The following is a 23,569-nucleotide window of genomic DNA, read 5'->3' as shown; positions in this document are numbered from 1 at the left end:
CTTTTTCTTCCTTTTCCTGTCCCTTCATGGTTTCTTTCTCTTTTCTTATAATTCGTTTTTTATTTTGTGCCGTACTTTTTAGGTCTATATTACCAATCATCATTTGGCGTACAGTTCCTTGGTCTATTAAGAACTCGCGCTCCATTACAGGGACCTTTTTTTCACGAACATAACTACAAGAGTTTAAGTCACTACATTTACAAGTGCACACATCAAATAACTTGGCAGACTTTTCCAAAAACTTGCTAAGATGAGAAGAGAATGTTTGCTTATGTTGATCCCTTTCGAAAGATTTATTTAGAGCTTTCATTTCATCTAAGCTTCTTTTCAACATATCTCTCATAGTTTTGTAAGATATCATAGGGATTGAAGCTTTACGCCAGATCAATTGAACTTTATCCAACGTTTCTTCAGCTACGCGAGAGAAATCTGGATTCTTACCGTTTTCCTTAAGTTGAAGATCGTGCCACACATAGTTATAGTGTCTCATAACATCAATTATGGTCGGTAACATTGTATCACTAAACTGTTTGTCACTCCCTATAATTCGATTGTCACGATCTCTGGTCCTTAACGCCATCGCACGACCGGTCCTTAACTAATCCTAGCACTTAAAAATAATTACTTTGGTTTTAAATTAAAACAGAACTACACTCGCACAATGCACTGCAAATACAGACACAACCTTTCCGCAACACAAATGTTGTACTACTGTGAACTGCGAAGTAGGGCGCTGCCGACAGGTCTCGACTCGACGGTACAGATACAGGTCTCAACTTGTCTGCTTAGGTGGAAAGGGGTGGGGTTGACTAAGCGCACCGCCTCGACAAGCCCGTACCACAGTATAAAGAGGGACAGTAAAACCACTTCCATGTCGGCACTCTGATCTCAAGAAGTAATACCGGCAGTACGCAATTTGGTAATTCACCAGTGGTGGATGCGGGTTTTTCCTGTTAAAATCCGTACGTTTCTATGCGAGAGTGGGGCAAAAGCGACTGCGAATATTGCGCGGTCGCCATGCGCGACTGAAAATTTTACTTCCAATTTTTCGGAGAGTGGTTCTACTGTCCCTCTTTATACTGTGCCCGTACTGACAACCTCTATCTGATTTCAATTCTATATTGTTTTAATGTAATTTACCTAACTTAAACGCAACTATTTTTGATCTTTCAAATATATCTACGACTAATCCCTTTAAAAAGGCGACCGGTATAAATATCAAATTTTCACACAAAATGGTGGTACTTGCGCACACTGAAGATGTTGCATAAGACAAATGAAACTGTTTGGGGTTATTCTATTAGTGTTAACAAATATATAACGCTACCCGGTCATTCTATCTCATTTCTTAATGTGTACAAAATTATTTCCAAAAAGTTACTTTTTACCAAAAAAACTGAAATTTTAAGTCAAATGCGCAGACTGAAGATATTTTTTTTCAGCAAAAATATTTGGCAGTTTTCTTTTAGGACCCCAAATGCAACTTTTAAAACCTACCCCGTTTCGATCGAATAAAAAAATATTTTTTCGGCCCACCCTACTGCACAGCTGATTAATACCCACTAATTTTTTTATTTCTAATAGGATTCCCCAATTCAACAAACAAGACGTGCTTATTTTCAAAATCATCAAAATGGCCAGTTCAGCCTATCACATTTTCTTAAATTATTTCAGTGAGTGTAAGAGTCATTAACCAATATTAAATTAAAGAAATCATGAATATTGGAGAATTTAAAACAAACAATAGTTGTTTTTCTTTCGATTATTTTTTTCAGAGATATAATAACTTATTCGGTTTTTCACCGGGTATTACTTTAAAATGAGAGAATATACAACATTAACGACAATAATACATATATGCAAGCGAGAACTGGATAATTCACAAAAAATACGAAAACAAAAGACACGAAAACAGACAGAGGAAATGGGAGGATCAACGAATAAAAGACGAGGCAGGCCAAATCAAAAATGGAAGTATAACTTAATAAAGCTACTTGATCCCATTTAGAATTAAAATCAACTGCACCGCCACCACCCATCAAATTTAGACCTACAATTACCTGTAGTTTAATTTTTTAGAGAAATTCAAAACACATCCTTTAAAATAACAAGATTAATTTTTATAAAAAGAATAAATAAAAATACTCTAATAAAATAGAAACAACTTACCTGCAAATCTAAGTCGCCTCAGACTTCTTATTTTATTTAAAAATTGTTTCAACTGTAATTTCCTAACTTCACATTAAGAACTAAACACGATAACACGAATATAATATCTCAATATTATGTAGTTGTTCTAAAAATAGATTTACCCCTCTTACATGATTTGCTGGGTCTCACTTAGCGCGCTGTATATCCATCAAGGACCTCACTTGGTTACATTTCAGGTAAAAACTCATGCGGTCCTCTCTTTGATAGTTATTTAGTTGGTCCTCACATGGTAACAATATATTCCAAAAAAAAAACTTCTTCCTTAATAATATTTTCGGAGTATATTGGTGAAAAACACTTTCGATATTATTCAAACATTATATAAATCTGAATGCGGCTCACGTATTACGTCGATTTAAGGGTGTCCTCATTTGGTAGGGTAGTCGGTGAGGTCTCACTTTGATAGCTGGCCGTAAATATATATATATATTGCTTGTAGGATGTGTAATTTTTACAAAATGGTAATGTGTTGGGTACCCGTGATTGTAATCAATGCTTATAGTATATTTCCCACCATATTTCCAAATAGGACTGGTAAACCTGAAGAAACGCAGTAAGTGCTATGTAGTGTGTAAATCCTTGATTTTGTGTAAGGACATTTATAAAATTAAAAGCAATATGATTGATATGACTAACATGGATTGTGTCTTTAGAAAAAATGGGCAGATGATTGTTAAAACAAAATAATAAAAAATGATTACACAATTCACGTGTATAATCAATTGACAGTTGCTTTGTTTGGAAACCTTTTTGACGTTTCGACGTCACACTATCACAGTCCATTGCTAGAAAAGGCGAAAAGAGAATATATATATATATATATATATATATATATATATATATATATCAAATAGATGAAATAGAGAATGTGGAAAAATCCCCTTACGAACAATTCACACATCCACCATTTCGGTTTTTTTTTTTTTAATTTAAATTTTTAATTTAAACACCATCTATTTCATCTATTTGATTTCGTACGAGTGGTCGTTACATCAATAACCTTGGATCTTTGGTTCACTGAGTGTGTTTCAAAGATCTACATCTTATATATATATATATATATATATATATATATATATATATATATATATATATATATATATATATATATATATATATTGCTTGTAGGATGTGTAATTTTTACAAAATGGTAATGTGTTGGGTACCCGTGATTGTAATCAATGCTTATAGTATATTTCCCACCATATTTCCAAATAGGACTGGTAAACCTGAAGAAACGCAGTAAGTACTATGTAGTGAGTAAATCCTTGATTTTGTGTAAGGACATTTATAAAATTAAAAGCAATATGATTGATATGACTAACATGGATTGTGTCTTTAGAAAAAATGGGCAGATGATTGTTAAAACAAAATAATTAAAAATGATTACACAATTCACGTGTATAATCAATTGACAGTTGCTTTGTTTGGAAACCTTTTTGACGTTTCGACGTCACACTATCACGGTCCATTGCTAGAAAAACTAGAAAAGGCGAAAAGAGAATTTCATTTAATTTACGTAATAAAATATTATTTACGTAATTTACCTAATATAAATACTTGTATGTAAAAGGGATTACGCTGAAAGAAAAGTGTATTTCCATATTTATTGTAATTTAGTTTAAATTATTCAATTTTATATAGTGCCGGCTCATATTTATTGTAATATATTAGTGCAAATTATTCATTAATTATTGATTTAATAGGGCTTTTCATCGACTGTCATTTGTTTCGAACTGCTGTCATATGTTGTTTAATCTTTTTTTTTCTCTGATTCTGGCTTTGGTTTAGAACTAGAACCTTTAGCCACGTAATTGTATTCGCTCTGAGCGTTAACAAAGTGTCAAAGCAAAATCGACCGACCTGCTCATGGTGGCGGTTTTTTGAAATTTTATCAGGACGCTTTGTGTATGTTTAAATGAGACATTTAAAAAAAATGCGTGTCACGCTAGTGATATTATGTATTAATATAAACAGAAAATAAAAACGCACTTAATCTGATATAAATTCTTCTATTTCCAATATTGATTATCAGTTTGATTTTGTATACATAACCTCACTATCGCAGGCACTATAAATTACAGTATAAATTAATAACTAATGAATTCTAACAATTGTATTCGGTTATTATCACTACAAATTAAAATATTCAAGTTTAACAAAATAATCCCCTAAGACTCAATGTTAAAACGTCCTGACAAGATCTGACAGCGTGTCACGTGACTGTAAGTAGAGGGGAGACGCACGGAGCCAATAACTTATCACTAAGTCAGGGGAGTAATGTGTAGTGTGTGTGTTGAGTAAGTGTCTTGTTACTTTGCAAAGTCGACGTCATTGTCTTTGCAAAGAGACTCTAATTGTTTCCGAACGTCTGCGGTCCCTCCGGTGAGTACCGATCGCATAAGGACAGAAACTATTATCCATTTATTAATTTATAATAAATGAAAAATTTCTTATAAATTAATAAATGGATAATAGTTTCTGTCCTTGTGGGATCGGTACTCACCGGAGGGACCGCAGAGCCGCAGACGTCCGGAAACAATTAGCGTCTCGGAAACAATTATTGTTTAATCTGTGTATAACATTAAATATACACGGATTATACAACATATGATGACAGAAGCTCGAAACAAATGACTGTGAATGAAAAGCCCTATCCTTTCTCCGCAACAGGGCTTTTCATTCACAGTCATTTGTTTCGAGCTTCTGTCATATGTCACATAATATAAATATATCTACGACATACGTTATTGGTATCTACAATAATACAAACCACAGACGTATGACATAGATATATTAATATTATGTGACACATGACAGAAGCTCGAAACAAATGACAATCGATGAAAAGTCCTACTGAGGGTATCTTATCAACTGTATTGTTTTTAAACAATAGATGATAAAATAAAAATATTGACAGTTCAAAAATGTGAACATTATTGCATTGTGTGTGGCCTAAGTTTGGGCTGAAAACTAAAATGTATTACATTTTTACAAAATTTTGGAATATGTTTAATTACGTAGACCAATTTTAACAGTTATTTCCAATACAGATTTCAATCCTCTTCAAATAGTTTCTAATGTCTTTTGATGTAAAATAATTATTAGGGAAGCTGGAATTCAACAGTTCAGAATTTTACATTGAGTTAATGCAAAACTTTGACGCATGTCAAAATTCTCAATGTGTTTTAATTGTATTCATTTTTTTCGAGTCCTGAGAATACTAATAAATATTTTTGAAAATTTTAAACTCAGAATGAAAGACTACATTATTACCGAGGGCTGAAAGTCCCTGAAAACTTCTATAATGTTTATTTTAATAAGTTACAGGGCTGAAAATAAAAGAGAAGTGTGATATTTAATTTCAAATATTTCATTCAATAGAATCTGCTTGTTTATTCTACGGGGCTTTCCGCCCTCGGTAATAATGTAATCTTGCATCCTGCGTTTAAGTTTTTCTAAAATACTTGGTTTTCTCAGGATTCGAAAAAAATCATATTACAATTCAAATGACAGTAAACTCTCGTGACGTAATCTCACCCTTAATGTTCATTGGTTAGTCGATTTAGGCAACCGTAGTCACGGTTCTTAGACATTGGGTGCGTTCGGACGACCACAGCGGCTGGACAGCTGAGCCAGCAGTAGCTGTCAGACGTCACCGCTGGAAGCCAGCCGCTGAGAGATTGGGTGCATTCAGCAGACGCAATCGCTAACTAATCGATTAGTGATTTTCTGCTGAATGCCACATAAATTGTGGCATTCAGCATGTAAATCACAAATCGATTACTAATCGATTAGTTAGCGATTGCGTCTGCTGAATGCACCCATTTACTAAGCTTTCCCTATCACGGCTGGATGCAAACACTCAGCCGATTTCTGCTGGCAGCCAGCCGCTATGGTCGTCCGAACGCACCCATTACTACGGTTGCCTAAATTGACTAACCAATGAACATTAAGGGTGAGATTACGTCACGAGAGTTTACTGTCATTTGAATCGTAATATGATTTTTTTCGAATCCTGAGAAAACCAAGTATTTTAGAAAAATTTAAACGCAGGATGCAAGATTACATTATTACCGAGGGCGGAAAGCCCCTTAGAATAAACAAGCAGATTCTATTGAATGAAATATTTGAAATTAAATATCACACTTCTCTTTTATTTTCAGCCCTGTAACTTATTAAAATAAACATTATAGAAGTTTTCAGGGACTTTCAGCCCTCGGTAGTAATGTAGTCTTTCATTCTGAGTTTAAATTTTTCAAAAATATTTATTAGTTTTCTCAGGATTCGAAAAAAATGAATACAATTAAAACACATTGAGAATTTTGACATGCGTCAAAATTTTGCATTAACTCAATGTAAAATTCTGAACTGTTGAATTCCAGCTTCCCTAATAATTATTGTACATCAAAAGACATTAGAAACTATTTGTAGAGGATTGAAATCTGTATTGGAAATAACTGTTAAAATTGGTCTACGTAATTAAACATATTCCAAAATTTTGTAAAAATGTAATACATTTTAGTTTTCAGCCCAAACTTAGGCCACACACAATGCAATGATGTTCACATTTTTGAACTGTCAATATTTTTATTTTATCATCTATTGTTTAAAAAAAATACAGTTGATAAGATACCCTCAGTTGAGGAGAAAGGATTAATAATAAACATTTTTTTATTCAGTCAATGGTGTGAGCATTGTCAGTTAAATAGTAACGTGTGGCCTTACTTTTACACGCATACCTATTGTGGCAAATGTATCATATTTTTCAAAATTTTGGAATGCATTTAAATCGTAGAACAATTTTAACTTTTGATTTTAATACAGATTTTAACTCTACAAGTATTCTCTCATCACTTTTGATGTAAAATAATTAGGGAAGCAGGAATTCAACAATTCAGAATTTTACATTGAGTTTCCTATGGCCCTTTTTACGATTCACCACCCGGTATAAGATAAAATGTGTACTATTTGTCTAATTATTTCATAATAACAAAAATAATACACATATATACACAATAACACACATTCAATGATCGAAAATCATTTAAAAATATGGGAACGTAAACTCTTGTGACGTAAAGTCAAAAATATAAGTCTCCCCACCACCGTCGGACAAGACAACCGTAATAAAGTCTAATAACCGTGAACCGTAGTAATGTCTAAGAACCGCGAGATATACCTACAGTCCGTCTAATTTACTTATCGTTGCACGTCATTATCTACGTTAGAGATCTAAGTTGACATTGTTGCCCAATTACAAAAAATTCTTGAATTCATTTTAAATCAAATACATCACACAATTTTTGCGGAAGTGGATTATACCTACAGCAAAATAAATTAATATTCAATGTAAATAAATAAAAACTTTAGAAATAGAAAACAATAATTAAGTTAATAATCTTAAGGCCGCGTCTCACCATCAAATAATTTGATCAAACAGTTTGAGCAAACTTGACGTACTTGAGGAAGTACGTCAAAGTGACGTCACAATTGCAGTTTTTTTGAAATTCTAAAAATCTGTGCTCTCACTATCCGTCTAGTTTGATCAAATTTTTTGTATTGAGTTGTCTAACTTGTTTGTACTTTATTTAAAATTAAATTTTTTCATTATTATCCACAATGAACATTCAGGATGTGACGTCACTAACTGTCACTTTCAGTTTGCTCAAACCAGTTTGATAAAATTATTTGATGGTGGGACGCGGTTTTTACGTTAAAGTACATAATAAAAACAGTAAGTATAATGAAACAAATACTTATAGTAAAGAATATAAACAAATATGAAGCGTCATCACCGCAACTGTCAAATAAATGTTACGAATTTATCATAGAGGTATATATTAACATAGAGTGAGCCTACCTTCCGCGCTTCCGGACGACAAGATCTCATGGACTGGTTTGCGGCATCTCTTTCTAACACATTGTATCGAGAAACTAAGATGACATTAAGGGCCGGTTGTTCGAACGCTAATCAACAATGATCATTATCAAATATTTAATTATTGTCACCAACTGTCGTTTGGGTTGCTGAAAACATAATTGATTACAATTATGAAATTACTTAATCAATTATGTTAATAATTGTTATGTTAATTGATTAACTAATCTCATAATTATAATAAATTATGTTTTCAGCAACCCAATAAAAGTTGACATTGACAGTTTTGGTGACAGTAATTAAATATTTGATAGTGATCATTGTTGATTAGCGTTCGAACAACCGGCCCTTAGTGTGAGTATAGGTACGGAAGGGGAGGACAACTGTTGCAGCTTTACTATGCGTAAGAGTGAAACAGCACTAATCCAAATAAAAAAATGGTGTCGTCACTTCGCTCTGAATGACACTCTCTCTATGCTAATATATAACTATATGCAATTTATGCCAAAATATTACCTTCGTTCGATTATAGTTACAGTGTATTCCGAACAAATGTGCTTCATAAAAACGCTTTATAATCCATTTATACAAATTAAATGAATCATATTATTGTGTATTTTTTTAAGGGCACCCAAAGTCCGAAAATTTAACTTTTTAACTTTTTTGGGTTATGATTGAAAATTATTCTCTGAAATCTTCTCTTTCCAACGATATAATATATAACACATTATAGCATAAAATATCCATGGTTACAAAACTATTTGTTTTCTGAACGTCTGCACTCAACTTACCGTGTACCGGTAGCTTTATAGCCTATTAGAGTGTTTTATGTTTTTGCGATTTCCCGAATACTAGGTTTTTAACTTTTAATGTCAGATATTTTTGTTTCCTGAGATGATAAAAGGTCCAAATTTTTACAGTAATTGTAGATAGATAATATCTAGTCCCGCGTAAATTTTTATTGAAACATGTACAAAAACAAGTTAAATAAATAATAAAATCTAAACATTTTTGGGTTTTTTTGTAAGAGTATTTTAAAAATTTTTAAAATAAATGTTTCTTTCACTCTAACTTTACAAAAATCTACGCGGGACTAAACAATACATGTAGTTTCAAAATATTAGGTCTCTAAGTGCTTTGGTTACAGAGCTATATGACATAATGTTAACATTGTCGTTAAATGGGACTTTGGGTGCCCTTAAGTTAACATTAACAGAAATCTTTAAATATTATTTCTACGTGTATAAAATATGTCTAGTTTCTGTAATGCCAGTGTACTCGGCAAAGTGATTCTAAAAAAGAACACACCTACCGCCTAAATATTTCGTGTTGGTATTATGTGTCGTCACGGCCTATGACGCAGATGATGTGCAACGGTAAGTAAATTAGATGGAGTATAGTTTATAAATGCCATTGAGTTTTAAACAACTTTTTCTACAACCGTGTTAAAAATGCAATTTTTAGCACTCCATACGAGCGTTAAAAATGCTACTTTAAGGCACTAGTGCTTTAAAATATTTTTAAGGCACTGCAGTTCGTATTGACCGTATAGACAATTTTGATGTACCTAATGTCAAAAAAATATAAAAATGGAATGTCAGTCACGTTTAAGTAAAAGTTTTTGTAGATATTGTTCTGTAATTACGTTTGTAGAAAAAATATTGTATGATATGCGTGTTAAAAAGTACAATTTTAAGGCACTCATGTGAATTGCAGAACTCGCTATCGCTCCTTCTGCAAACTTTCACATGCGTGCCTTAAACGTGTACTTTTAACACTTATATCATAAATAACTATTAAAATGCTTAGTAAATTTAGAACAGTGGCGGTTCCACGGAGAGGGGGCGATGTGGGCTATTGGCCCCCCCTCTCAAACCAAATGTTTAAATTATATACATATATAAAGATTATAAAAACATGAATTTATTTTTATAGAAATTTAGCCAATCAAATTTTCCCTCTTAACGATTTAGTCACTGATATAGAAGAAAAACGGTAATAAATTATAATACTGTCGAGCAAGCTAATCCGGCGTTAATGTGAATGTATATGAAATGTCCAGTTGATGAGTTGGTTCTTTCGATAAAGTGGCTGTATACAATATGGATGTATATGACCTGTCTCTCCTTGAGTTGGAATTAGATGAGTTGCGTTCTGCGCCGCACACAGTTTTCTTCTCATTACATTACATAAATCTGCAGACAAATAAGAGATGTGATATGTTTACTATCGTCTTATAGATGGCAACAAAGAAAGTCCTTCATATTTATTTTATTTTAAAATTTTATTAACCGAAAAAGTTATTATTCATAAAAGTTTCTGCATGGTCTATACAATCTAAAGACCCCCCAACAGTGCCGGTTTATGCACTGGGCGCTTGGGGCGGGCGCCCAGGGGCCCGGGCCCCGGAGGGGCCCGTAAGGCTCGTTCCTTTTACTAATAAAAAAATAAAGTCCTCTAAATAATCTACGTATTTTCCATAATAGAAAAAAGAAGACGACGAAATACCTGCGATTTCGAACTGGTCTGATTTTAAGACTGATGACTTTATAAAAACTGTGAACTTTTAAACAAAAAAGTGATTGCTTAGAACATTGTAAAAAAACGTTTGAAGATGGAGAAAAAGCTTATTATAGTAGATTAAATAAAAGCAACTTTTATAGAGAAAAACCCAATGGAGGCAAAGAAAAGAGAGATTGGCTAATATATGACGAAAGTGTTAAAGCTGTTTATTGTTACCCTTGCAAATTATTTTCATTTGAAAAAATAGTTTAACTGAGTTTTGATGGGCCCATTGGAAACATTTGAATATTTTGCTCAAATCTCACGAAGAAAGTAAATTTCATCTGAACTCTATGGTTACATTAATAACAAGATCATCATTGATTGGAGTTGTAAACGCTGCCTTGAAAGAGCAAGTAAAATGCGAAGCTGACTATTGGATAAACGTCCTAAGAAGAATTGTTGTTACTACTAAATAACTTACTTCTCAAGGACTAGTTTTCCGTTGATGCAATGAGGATTTAACGAGTCATCATAAAGGAAATTACTTAAGTTGCCTTGTATACTAGGCTAAATTTGACTACTTCTTAGCTGAGCATTTACAGCGAAATGCGAATAAATGAAAAGGTTCAGTTAGCTATCTGTCTCACCAAATTTTGCAATAAATTCTTGGAAGTAATGATATCAAAGCTTGTAGAAACTTTTGACGCTGTAGATGCTTTAGTTAAGAACTAGGGATCCATCAAACCTAACTTTTTTTTTCAGTTAAGCAATAACAGAGACGAAAAATTAACAATTAAAAATGAAGCCAAGACACTGCTGAATAAAATCTTTGAGACAGCTCTATTGACACTGATATTGTCAAAAACTTTGGAATGAGTTAATGCAAAAAGCAATACGTGAAGTAAAGAAACTGTGGACTTAAACGTGTCAATTGGAGTAGAAATAATGACATCTATTTTGAGATTTGTTTGAGACGTAAGAAATATATAAGCGAAACTGAACTAGAAGCCAAAAATATTTTTTGCGAAGACGGGGATATATGCTACAAAGATGTTACATCAGCTGTTAGATGATTTTCTACGCTAGAGAAAGAAGCAATCAAGACGTCAATTAATACTCTATATGTGAAATATAAAAAATATGTTGATGAAACCAAAGAGAATTTGCATACCGAAATTACCCATTCTATAACATTATGCCAAAAATTGAATAAACATTTATAAAATTTGGTGTCATCATGGATGTAAAGATTGTAAAGGCAACATTTCCCAATATTTTACCTTTACTGCAAGCTTAGTTCACGATACCAACTTCTAATGCATCAGGCGAGCGGCCTTTTTCGGCTTTAAAAAGAATAAAAGTATATTTAACGCCAGATTTGGGTCAAGAAAATGTAGACGCATATCACTATTGTATTATCGAAATTGAAGACCTGGAGCAACTGAATTGTGATAGTATTATCTGACAGATTGCTAATGCCTAGTCAAGCAAAAAAGTGATATAATTTTTGTCATATGTATTTTTTATAATATATTTTTTTGTTTGTCATGTGTTGTTTTGTGTAATTTTCTGTTTTTTATACATTTTTAAATGTATTTTTTGGAATATTTTTTACGTTTGCTATTCTTCTTGTTTGCTAAAAATTGTGTATGGATTTTACGGGTATAAATACATGGATGTGTGTTCTTTTAAAAAAATCTGACTACGAATAGCAATTAAGGGGGCCCCTAAATATTCAGCGCCCAGGGCCCGAAGTTAGGTTAAACCGGCACTGCCCCCAGATTTAACCATCAGATGTCAAATTTTATCGATCTTATACGGGATATCTGATAAAATATGAATTTCGTTAAACCTACTGGTAGGGGAGCCCAAGCGGTGATTTTTGCAGTAACACGAGCGCGTCAGATTATCACAAGGAGAGAAACCTTGTACCCTGTAAATGCACCTCTACCATATTATATTAGCTTCTAATAGAGGGGAGTTTGCTAAGGGGTGTCCGAAAAATCTATCCTTAGAAAAACTATGCAGAACAGTGCGTAGGTATATTTAAAAAATCTGATGATTTGAGCAGGAAATGGGCGAGTCACAAAGTTTCACAAATAAGCGAATATTTCGCGAAATGAACGTCAGATCGAAAAACTAAAAACTACGTGTTCAACATTTTTCAAAAATCTATCGAATGATACCAAAAACGACCCCCCACGGAGAGGGGTGGGGGTAAATTTAAAATTTTAAATAGGTATACGAACCCCGCGATATTTCGCGAAATGAACAACAGATCAAAAAACTGGAAATACTTGTATTCAATATTTTTCAAAACTCTTGTTTCACATTATAAGAATTTTGAACGTGCGAGGGTTTTCTCGTGCGATAGTTTTGACGCACCTATCCTTTTCATACAATAAGCATTGAGTCGCACGAAGATATTTTGCTGTGTTGTTTGGTATATTATTTTTATTTACACTTTGTGGCTGAGGTAGGTACATGATACGATGTCTGATATGTATCATTACACATGGGTATTTTTTGTCCATACTTTTGTCCTAATGTACTGTAATGCGTATTTAATTCATTTGCAATTTCTATTTTGTCATATATTATTTCTTATGTTTTTAATTAAAAGCCTTAATTTGTTTTTATAATCGTTGTTCTACTAAGTTATTTGTGGGATCTTGGATTAGCTTATCTAATTAGCTCATACAATCTAACAATCTAACAATAATTTCACACAAGACGTGACCATAGCCCTACTCCAGTTTTCACCGAGTTGTTTACCCTATGAAACTAAATAAAATTTCGTAGAATAAAAGGTATAATTTTATATGGAGCGAAATCAAATTATAGCGTTGTGTTTACTTTATCATCGAAGAAAGAGAACTAAGAGGAACCGGTTTTTTTCTTTATCACCTAATTCGTCAAATTAATTAATTCAAATTAATTCGTGCACTGTTAAGTACACGGCATACACCATTCCAAGCATTTCTCGTCAAGTTTCTATCTTTATATATTTCTATTGTCTTGTCCCAATGAACAGGTCTCGCTTCAATTAATGTTATTAATATTTCACTATCAATCTGAGACATCATAATATAAAATGTATGCACCTACTTTAAACAGCCACAAAGTGTAAATGAAAATAATGTACCAAACAACCAAAGAAACAACCTTCGTGCGACTGAACGACAGTATCATATGAAAGGATGCATTAAGTCCCCTATGCTACGGGGTGCGTAGCATAGGGCTGCCGTCTGTTGTTGTAAGCGAGGGACGGCATAAACACGGCGACTTCACCCGAACGTTACAACAACCGTCTAGTGAGAAAGGCTCCATATGATTACATGCGCCAGCATTGGATTGTCGTCGTGCTGTCTAACCCTCGTACGTTTAAATTCTTATAATGTGAAACAGCCAGTGGTGTCATGGCAAAATTAGCAGTGCCGGAACGCACTGCTAATTTTTGTTTACAAAACCTAAATTCTCTATTTATTTTTTTTTCTTTTCTTAACCAGTGTGGGAACGGCGTTCCCACGCGTTCCCACACCATGACACCACTGGAAACAGCACTATCGAATGACACCAAACATGACCCCGCCGAAATTGGGGTGGGGGTTACTTTAAAATGTTAAATAGGAGCGTCCATTTTTTATTGCAAATTTGGATTCCTTACGTAAAAATAAGTAATTTTTATTCGAGACATTTTTTCGAATTATGGATAGATGGAGCTATAATCGAAAAAACGATTGTTGGAAATGGAAAATTGAATTAAAAAATGGAAAGTTCCCATTTTATGAAAACTTAACTTTTTTTGGTTTTAGGCCTTATTCTTCACAACCCAATAGGTCCCCATAATGCTTGAGTAACTGCAAGCATACTTTCCTCCCCTACTAAGTATACCTTTATTTTTCACAATATTGAAAAGTGTTAAAAGTTGCTTGGAATCAAAATATAGACACCTTTTGTAAAAAAAAGATTGCAAATTTTTCTTAAATTACTAATCTGGCTAGAATAAATACTTGTAAACCATTTATCACAAGTGAGATTTCTGTTCACTTCGGCAAGGGCTGTTGCATAACATTACTTCAAGATTAGAAGCGTATGACGAAGCGTAGAACTGCTTCGTTTGAGCGAGTCTACCACTTTCTGAAAAATCTCTGAGTGCAGGTTGGACGTGTTTCCGTGTCTCACGTCATTAACATATTTACGTTGTTGGAGTAAGCGCTGGTTTCCTCGAAAGCGGTGCCGACACCTTACGATCGTAACGATGCGATGAATGACATCATAAAAAACTGTACCATGCAAAATAATAGCGTTGGTTTCCAAGGATGCGTTGGAAGTCACCGCAACGCAATATCGCAATGCCGGCATATGGACTGCGGTAGCCAATGCGGCGAGAAACATTAAATTGCGGTGGTGAAGTTTGGTGATTCGTTTTCTTTATATTGTAATAACTGATAAAATAGATATATATTATGTTTTATATTATAAAGTTAACTTTATTTACATGTGTTTTTTTAGCATAATGTGTTTATATTATATATTTATTTTACAAATTATATTTGTTACCGATGATGTTGTAACTGCAATGGAACCATCCGCTACTTCAGTATTGGCGGAGCATGGCCGGAAATACTTTATAAATATATAAATTTTTCCAATAAAAATAATAATTATATAAACAGGGTGGGCCAAAGAAAACCGTCCACCTCGATATTTGGCAGTAGTTATTACATTTTAAGGAAATGCTGAAACAGGTCGATTTTTATTTTTAAATTACAATTTTTTGATATTATATTTCATACTAATGACGTCATCTATCTGAGCGTGATGACCTAATCGATAATTTTTTTAAATGGGAATAGGGGTCGTGCGGTAGCTCATTTGAAAAGGTGTTTAATTCTCTATTCAGTAACATAAACATGAATATAATTTTTTATACAGGATGGCAAAAAAAATAATTTTTGAATTAAATTAATTGACGCAAAAAGAAGAATGTATGTAATTTATTTAACTCAAAATGCATTCTACTGATGTCAGAAAATGGGGGAAAAAATGTGTATTTGGCAAATAAACAATGCTTTTCACTTCAATTAAATGTTCAAACTGCCAAGAGGTAGGTGGGAGGCTATTTGTGATTTAATTTAAGAAAAGTCCATCCCTCCCCAATGAACGTAATTTTAATGCTTATAAAAAAACATATTTCATTTTAGGCATATATTTAAAAAGCACATTTAGACAAAAGATTCTGCAAAAAGAATTTAATATACCACCGCCACAACCACTGCCTGGTATGAATATTCTGGTACCTCATGTTATTCTGGGGGATGAGGAATTTGCTCTTCATGAACATCTTATGAAACCATACCCAAGAAGTCAATCAGTGAGTGATAAAAGTAAAGCCATTTATAACTACCGACTTTCTCGGGCTCGCAGGACAACTGAAAACGCCTTTGGTATTCTATGTGCATTTTCCGAATATTTTTTCAGCCAATTGCTACCCATCCCGAAACCACGGATAAACTAATAATGTGTGCCTGCATCTTATACAATCTTCTGCGAGAAGCAAATATATTTCCGCCGCCAACTAATACTAGGGAAAAATTTCCACTACCTAAAGACAATTTAATGCCACTAATTCAAAACAATGTACGTGGGGCAAATATACCAGTCCAAATTTGTGAGACATTTAAAACTTATTTCAATGGACCCGGTGCTGTAGCATGGCAGGAACAGCATTACCGAGAAAATTAATGAAGGCAATGTAAAATATTAGATATAAATGAATACTTTTGATAATAGTTAGAATTTGTGTTATGTATTACCTGTTATTTGAAGAATCTTGGCTATTTCTTTCCATAAACTCTGTTTTAGTTGAACTTTCCTGTAATCTTTACATTGAACATTATACAAACATTCATGGGTTCTAACAAAATCTATCAATATTTCATCCTGCTCACTTGTCCATTCAATGTGTTTTAGTTCAGAACACATTATGCTAAAAAAACACTTTTAAATAACGTTAACTTTACGAGATCAAATATTATACCTATTTTATCAGACAATGTAAAAAGAAACGCAGCACCACACTTCACTAGCGCAATAAATCGTCGACTGGATGTTCCTCGCCGCATCCGCTACCGCATTCGATATGCGTATGTTTAAAATTTGGTGGGATAATGCTTTTAAAGCATTTATTTTATTTTCGAATCCTGAGAAAACTAGTTCGTATTTTTGAGAAATTTAAATAAGTTAATAAGGGTGGGGGGAGGTTGGGGGTGTGTAGTTTCAGAGCAATAAAAGACGATATTTGTGTGCATATCAAACCGTGTTCCAAATCCATTGACTCCTGAGCAGAAACTATGCCTCTTTGTAAGGTACATATTTCCATTACTATTGACTACATCAAATACAAAACAAACAGGGTGGGCCAAAGGAAACAGTCCACCTCGATATTTGGTAGCAGTTATTAGATTTTAAGAAAATGCTTGAAACAGGTAGATTTTTATTTTTAAATTACAATTTTTTGATATTATATTTCATACTAGTGACGTCATCTATCTGAGCGTGATGATGTAATCGATCATTTGTTTTAAATGGGAATAGGAGTCGTGCGATAGCTCATTTGAAAGGGTGTTTAATTCTCTATTCAGTAATATAAACATGAATATAATTTTTTATACAGGGTGGCCAAAAAATAATTTTTTAATTAACTTAATTGACGCAAAAAGAAGAACGTATGTAATATATTTAACTCAAAATGCATTCTATTGCTGTCAGAAAAGGGGAAAAAATGTTTATTTGGCAAATAAACAATGCTTTTCACTTTAATTAAATGTTCAAACTTTCAAGAGGTAGGTGGGAGGCTATTTGTGATTTAATTTAAGCGAAAAGAAAAGTTTATTTGTGAAATATTTTTTTTTCTATATTCTGAGAGCAGTACAATATATTTTGAGTTAAATAAATGGCATACATTCTTCTTTTTGCCTCAATTAATTTAATTCAAAAATTATTTTTTGGTCACCCTGTATAAACAATATTAATGTTTATATTACTGAATAGAGAATTAAAAATCCTTTCAAATAATCTCCCACACGACCCCTATGATATCAAAAAAAATCATCGATTACGTCATCACGCTCAGGTGGATGACCAAAAAATTGCAATATAAAAATAAAAATCGACCTGTTTGGGCATTTTCTTAAAAGCTAATTTTCTTAATAAATCACAAATAGCCTCCCACCTACCTCTTGGCAGTTTGAACATTTAATTAAAGTGAAAAGCATTGTTTATTTGCCAAATACACATTTTTTCCCCATTTTCTGACATCAGTAGAATGCATTTTGAGTTAAATAAATTACATACATTCTTCTTTTTGCGTCAATTAATTTAATTCAAAAATTATTTTTTTTGCCATCCTGTATAAAAAATTATATTCATGTTTATGTTACTGAATAGAGAATTAAACACCTTTTCAAATGAGCTACCGCACGACCCCTATTCCCATTTAAAAAAATTATCGATTAGGTCATCACGCTCAGATAGATGACGTCACTAGTATGAAATATAATATCAAAAAATTGTAATTTAAAAATAAAAATCGACCTGTTTCAGCATTTCCTTAAAATGTAATAACTACTGCCACATATCGAGGTGGACGGTTTTCTTTGGCCCACCCTGTTTATATAATTATTATTTTTATTGGAAAAATTTATATATTTATAAAGTATTTCTGGCCATGCTCCGCCAATACTGAAGTAGCGGATGGTTCCATTGCAGTTACAACATCACCGGTAACAAATATAATTTGTAAAATAAATATATAATATAAACACATTATGCTAAAAAAACACATGTAAATAAAGTTAATTTTATAATATAAAACATAATATATATCTATTTTATCAGTTATTACAATATAAAGAAAACGAATCACCAAACTTCACCACCGCAATTTAATGTTTCTCGCCGCATTGGCTACCGCAGTCCATATGCCGGCACTGCGATATTGCGTTGCGGTGACTTCCAATGCATCCTTGGAAACCAACGCTATTATTTTGCATGGTACAGTTTTTTATGATGTCATTCATCGCATCGTTACGATCGTAAGGTGTCGGCACCGCTTTCGAGGAAACCAGCGCTTTACGAAACGCGGCTGTAAATTTGTCGGACAAGAGATCGACAATCTTTATTAATTAAATATAAGTACTTACCTACTGAAAATTAAGAATTTTGTAATAACAAAATCGTAGAGTCCGACACCCGCAATATTTCACTATAGCACGGTAGTTTTGTTATTATACCCTATTCCACGAACATACGCTTGTTTTGAATTATTTCGACAACGAATATTTTACTGTGCAAAATAAGTAGAACGAAAGTAAATTGCAAATTACATTGTTGTTTATTGGAATAATTATTAGCGCCATTTACTTTCGTACTTCTTATGTTGCACAGTAAAATATTCGTTGTCGAAGTAATCCAAAACAGGCGTATGTTCGTGGAATGGCCCATACAAAACTCTTAATTTTCAATTTAAAGTACTTATATTTAATTAATAAAGATTGTCGATCTCTTGTCCAACAAATTTACAGCCGCGTTTCGTTAGTCCGACAACGTAAATATGTTAATGACACGGGACGCGGAAACGCGTCCAACCTGCACTCTAGCATACATTCAAAAAGTGGTGGACTCGCTCAAACGAAGCAGTTAAGACCATTTTTAACATTTTTGTAATTATCTTCCAAAAAGGTCGATGGACTGTGTGGACTATAACCAAAATAAATATTTTAATCCCATCCAAGGCAACCAAGTGCCGTCAATAACGTCGAAGAAACGTCAGTTTTTGGTTGAATATACAGCGTGTCTACTTGAGTTGGAAACATATGGGAAACTTTTTTATTATTAATTTTACGAAAAAAAGTTATTCTTTATAAAAAGTTCTGCATGCCCCAAAACCTAAGATTCAATTATCAAATATCAAATTTTCTCAATATTATACGAGGTATGTCAAAAAATATGAATTTCGGCTAAGGGTAAAGTACCTTTATTTCTCTCAATATCGAAAATTCTTATGATAAAAAGTTGTTTGGAATTAAAAACTAAGATGAAATATGCAATTACATGCTTCTTATTGAAAAAAAAATATTTTTCTCAAATTTATGGATACCCAACATCGTTTTTAATTATTACAAATATCATGATTAATTATTTATATGGGAAATAAGCCACAATTAAAATGAAAAAAATAATTTTATTAACGTTTCGACGCCCAAATCGGGTGCCGTTGTCAAAATACAAAATATTACTAAATAAACAAAAATGTTGTTGCTAAGCAAAAAAATTCTTCTAATAATTTATTTAATCTGACTCATTTATATTGGCAATTTAGACATATACATTTTAAAGTAGAAGACTTTAAAATGATATTGCCAATATTTATGAGTTGCGTTCCTGGGACGACTTACTGAAAGATAGTTCATTCGATTACATGAAATCAACCCCAACTCAAGAATATCCGTCACAAAAAAATTATAGCATGTGATCTGTCTTTAAAAAGACAACCAAATGCAACGACAGTAAAATTCTCGCGTTAGAGACTTCATAGTAAATCACAAGGGAAAACCAGGAAAAAACCCTGTGATACTATCCCGACATCGTAAGTATTTGGTCTTACATTTAATTTACTCTCAAAAAATAATACCAAATTCTGACTTGTAACATGTTTAAATTTTAAATAATATTAATAATACTAGATATATAAGTAATACTAAAATATAAAATATGTACCAGCTCGATGTTATTGACTTACTAATCTTGGTATTTTCTTTCTGTTGACTTCCTCTTTCAGTATGGGCAACCACATCCTACTGCATTCTACCGAGGAATTTGCGACACAATTGGTGTCATTTAAGAAGAAGAAGTTTTCATCAAAGAAGCAGCTCTAATTCTGCTAAATGAAACCAATTGTGTCGCAAATTCCTCGGTAGAATGCAGTAGGATGTGGTTGCCCATACTGAAAGAGGAAGTCAACAGAAAGAAAATACCAAGATTAGTAAGTCAATAACATCGAGCTGGTACATATTTTATATTTTAGTATTACTTATATATCTAGTATTATTAATATTATTTAAAATTTAAACATGTTACAAGTCAGAATTTGGTATTATTTTTTGAGAGTAAATTAAATGTAAGACCAAATACTTACGATGTCGGAATAGTATCACAGGGTTTTTTCCTGGTTTTCCCTTGTGATTTACTATGAAGTCTCTAACGCGAGAATTTTACTGTCGTTGCATTTGGTTGTCTTTTTAAAGACAGATCACATGCTATAATTTTTTTGTGACGGATATTCTTGAGTTGGGGTTGATTTCATGTAATCGAATGAACTATCTTTCAGTAAGTCGTCCCAGGAACGCAACTCATAAATATTGGCAATATCATTTTAAAGTCTTCTACTTTAAAATGTATATGTCTAAATTGCCAATATAAATGAGTCAGATTAAATAAATTATTAGAAGAATTTTTTTGCTTAGCAACAACATTTTTGTTTATTTAGTAATATTTTGTATTTTGACAACGGCACCCGATTTGGGCGTCGAAACGTTAATAAAATTATTTTTTTCATTTTAATTGTGGCTTATTTCCCATATAAATAATTAATCATAAAAATGCCACAAGGAAATAGCTTCAGAACAACATACATCGTTTATTATTCATTTTACGAAAAAAAGTTATTCTTCATAAAAAACTTTGCATGGTCTAAAATCTAAGACACAACCATGATATATCAACCTTTATTAATTTTATACGAGGTGTGTCAAAAAATATGAAATTCGCTCAATATTATAGCACCTTTATATTTCACAGTATTTCAATTAGAAGGATGTAATTGCATATTGACACATAGTTTTTAATTCTAAACAACTTTTTTAATAACCGTTTTCAATATTGTGAAAAATAAAGGTACTTTACTCTTGAGTGAAATTCATATTTTTTGACATAACTCGTATAAAATTAATAAAATGTCATATCTGTTGGTTGAATCTTCGGTCTTAGGACATACAGAGATTTTTATAAAGAATACCTTTTTTTCGTAAAAGTAATAATAAAAGAGTTATCGTATGTGTAATGAATAAAAACGAAGTTAGTATCAATAAATTTGAGAAAAATTTGGAAAATATTTTTTTCCAATTAGAAGCATGTAATTACATATTTGAGCTTGGTTTTTATTTCCAAACAACTTTTCATAATAAGAATTTTCGATATTGAGAGAAATAAAGGTACTTTACCCTTAGCCGAAATTCATATTTTTTGACATACCTCGTATAATATTGAGAAAATTTGATATCTGATAATTGAATCTTAGGTTTTGGGGCATGCAGAACTTTTTATAAAGAATAACTTTTTTTCGTAAAATTAATAATAAAAAAGTTTCCCATATGTTTCCAACTCAAGTAGACACGCTGTATACACGTGTTTGAACATTGCGTCATATAGCCATCTTTTGTAGGTGATTTTAAATACGTAAAATTAATGACGTTAAAATACGTTTAAAAAACGTTTTCTTCGGACAGTCTAAGTCTGACGTCACAAAATTGGGAGGAGCTTATTGACTTTGACCAAATACTATTGACTATATTACATACAACACTTGACATTTCCCATTAATTTTGAGGAAGCAAAAAATAGCGACATCTAGCGGTATGAATAGGATAACCAGAGCAATCTAACCTTACATTTATAAAATTGCTTTATTATTATTTTTGTATAAGTGTTTGAACTATTTTTATTTTAATTTAATTTAGCAAAATTAGCTCGTTATTCAAAAATTTATAAAATTAAATTTGAATGTTTACTTCAAATTTTACGTTGTAAAAACGTAGTTCAACTCAAGCCGACAGTGGCGCTAGTGGCAACGTGCTTCCAGATTTCTGTGAGAGTTGGATGTATTACAGTCAATAGTATTTGCTTTGACTCCAAATGATTTCGATTATAGCGTGAAATGGTTATAAGAAATTTTTCATATAGATATTAGAAAGTCTATAAAGAATGTCTATATTTTCATATAGACATTTTTCATATAGAAAATAAGACGTTTCATATAGATAATTAGTTGAAGAAAAGTGTTAATTAAGAGATATTTATTCGTTTTGCCCAGGTGAGTTAGTTTAATACACACAGTAATTCTTGCAAACTTTTGAGGTTATGTGTTTAAAGTATTTTCTGTTAATGACATAGGCGTAACCAGGGGGCTTTGGGGGTTATAACCCCCCCATTGGGATGTACTTTGAGCTCTGTACGCTTAACACCATAGCCCTCAGAGACCTTCCAGTAGTTGTAACCCCCCCCTTTCAGGTGGTTGTAACCCCCCCTTAGGATCATCCTGGTTAAGCCTATGGTTAATGAACTAAGTAATTATGTGTTACCGAGTCTAATAAAGTAATTTTTAGTCGTCTAAGATTGCTTTAGCAGTCTACAAGATATAGCTATGAGATCGTAAAGAAAAATGATGTTCATGTGTCATGTACTACTGTATATAGGTATTCCCAACAATGTTCATTATTCTTTTTGATTTAATGTAGGGGAGACCGGGGCAAAACGAGTCTCGGGGCAAAACGGGAAATGCATCGATGTGCATTACTTATAGTCGTCATAATATCGGCAATAGCGCCATTCAAACGAACGTGGGATGACTTACGGTCATTAGAAAGAAACTCGTAGTCACGTAGTGTGCTTCTTTACAGACATAAAATCCGTTTTTTTGTTCTGTTAAAAAATTTGGTGATATTTATAGAAGTGCTGTAAGGTGAGTAATCTAGTTTTATCACGTTTTTCATTCAAATATGATGGATATGTTACTAAATTTTAATATCGCGTTCTGTGAACCGTTTTAAATCTTTTACGGTGAATGCACCAGTAACCGACCATGCATCAGTTACCGACCACTCTTTAAACAAATAGGTATTAAAACTAAGA

The 23,569-nt window shown here is 32.6% G+C and overlaps 1 protein-coding gene across 2 annotated transcripts in view; it reads left to right on the top strand.

Moving 5' to 3' along the window:
• The window catches only part of LOC126885081 (serine-protein kinase ATM-like), a 624,001-nt gene that overhangs the window by 407,593 nt on the left and 192,839 nt on the right, over positions 1–23,569 (top strand). The window contains exon 34 of one of the 2 annotated variants that reach the window (XR_007698276.1): positions 4,513–4,545. The exons of the other annotated variant lie outside the window; for it this stretch is intronic. The gene's annotated coding sequence lies outside the window, so the exon portion shown is untranslated. Of the gene's footprint in view, positions 1–4,512; positions 4,546–23,569 lie in introns of those variants that run through there. 2 annotated transcript variants of the gene reach the window in all.

Source organism: Diabrotica virgifera, chromosome 5 (assembly GCF_917563875.1).
Source record: "Diabrotica virgifera virgifera chromosome 5, PGI_DIABVI_V3a".
Lineage (NCBI taxonomy): Eukaryota > Metazoa > Arthropoda > Insecta > Coleoptera > Chrysomelidae > Diabrotica > Diabrotica virgifera.
Note: the sequence above shows the minus strand (reverse complement) of the source record. Positions and strands in the feature narration are given on the sequence as shown.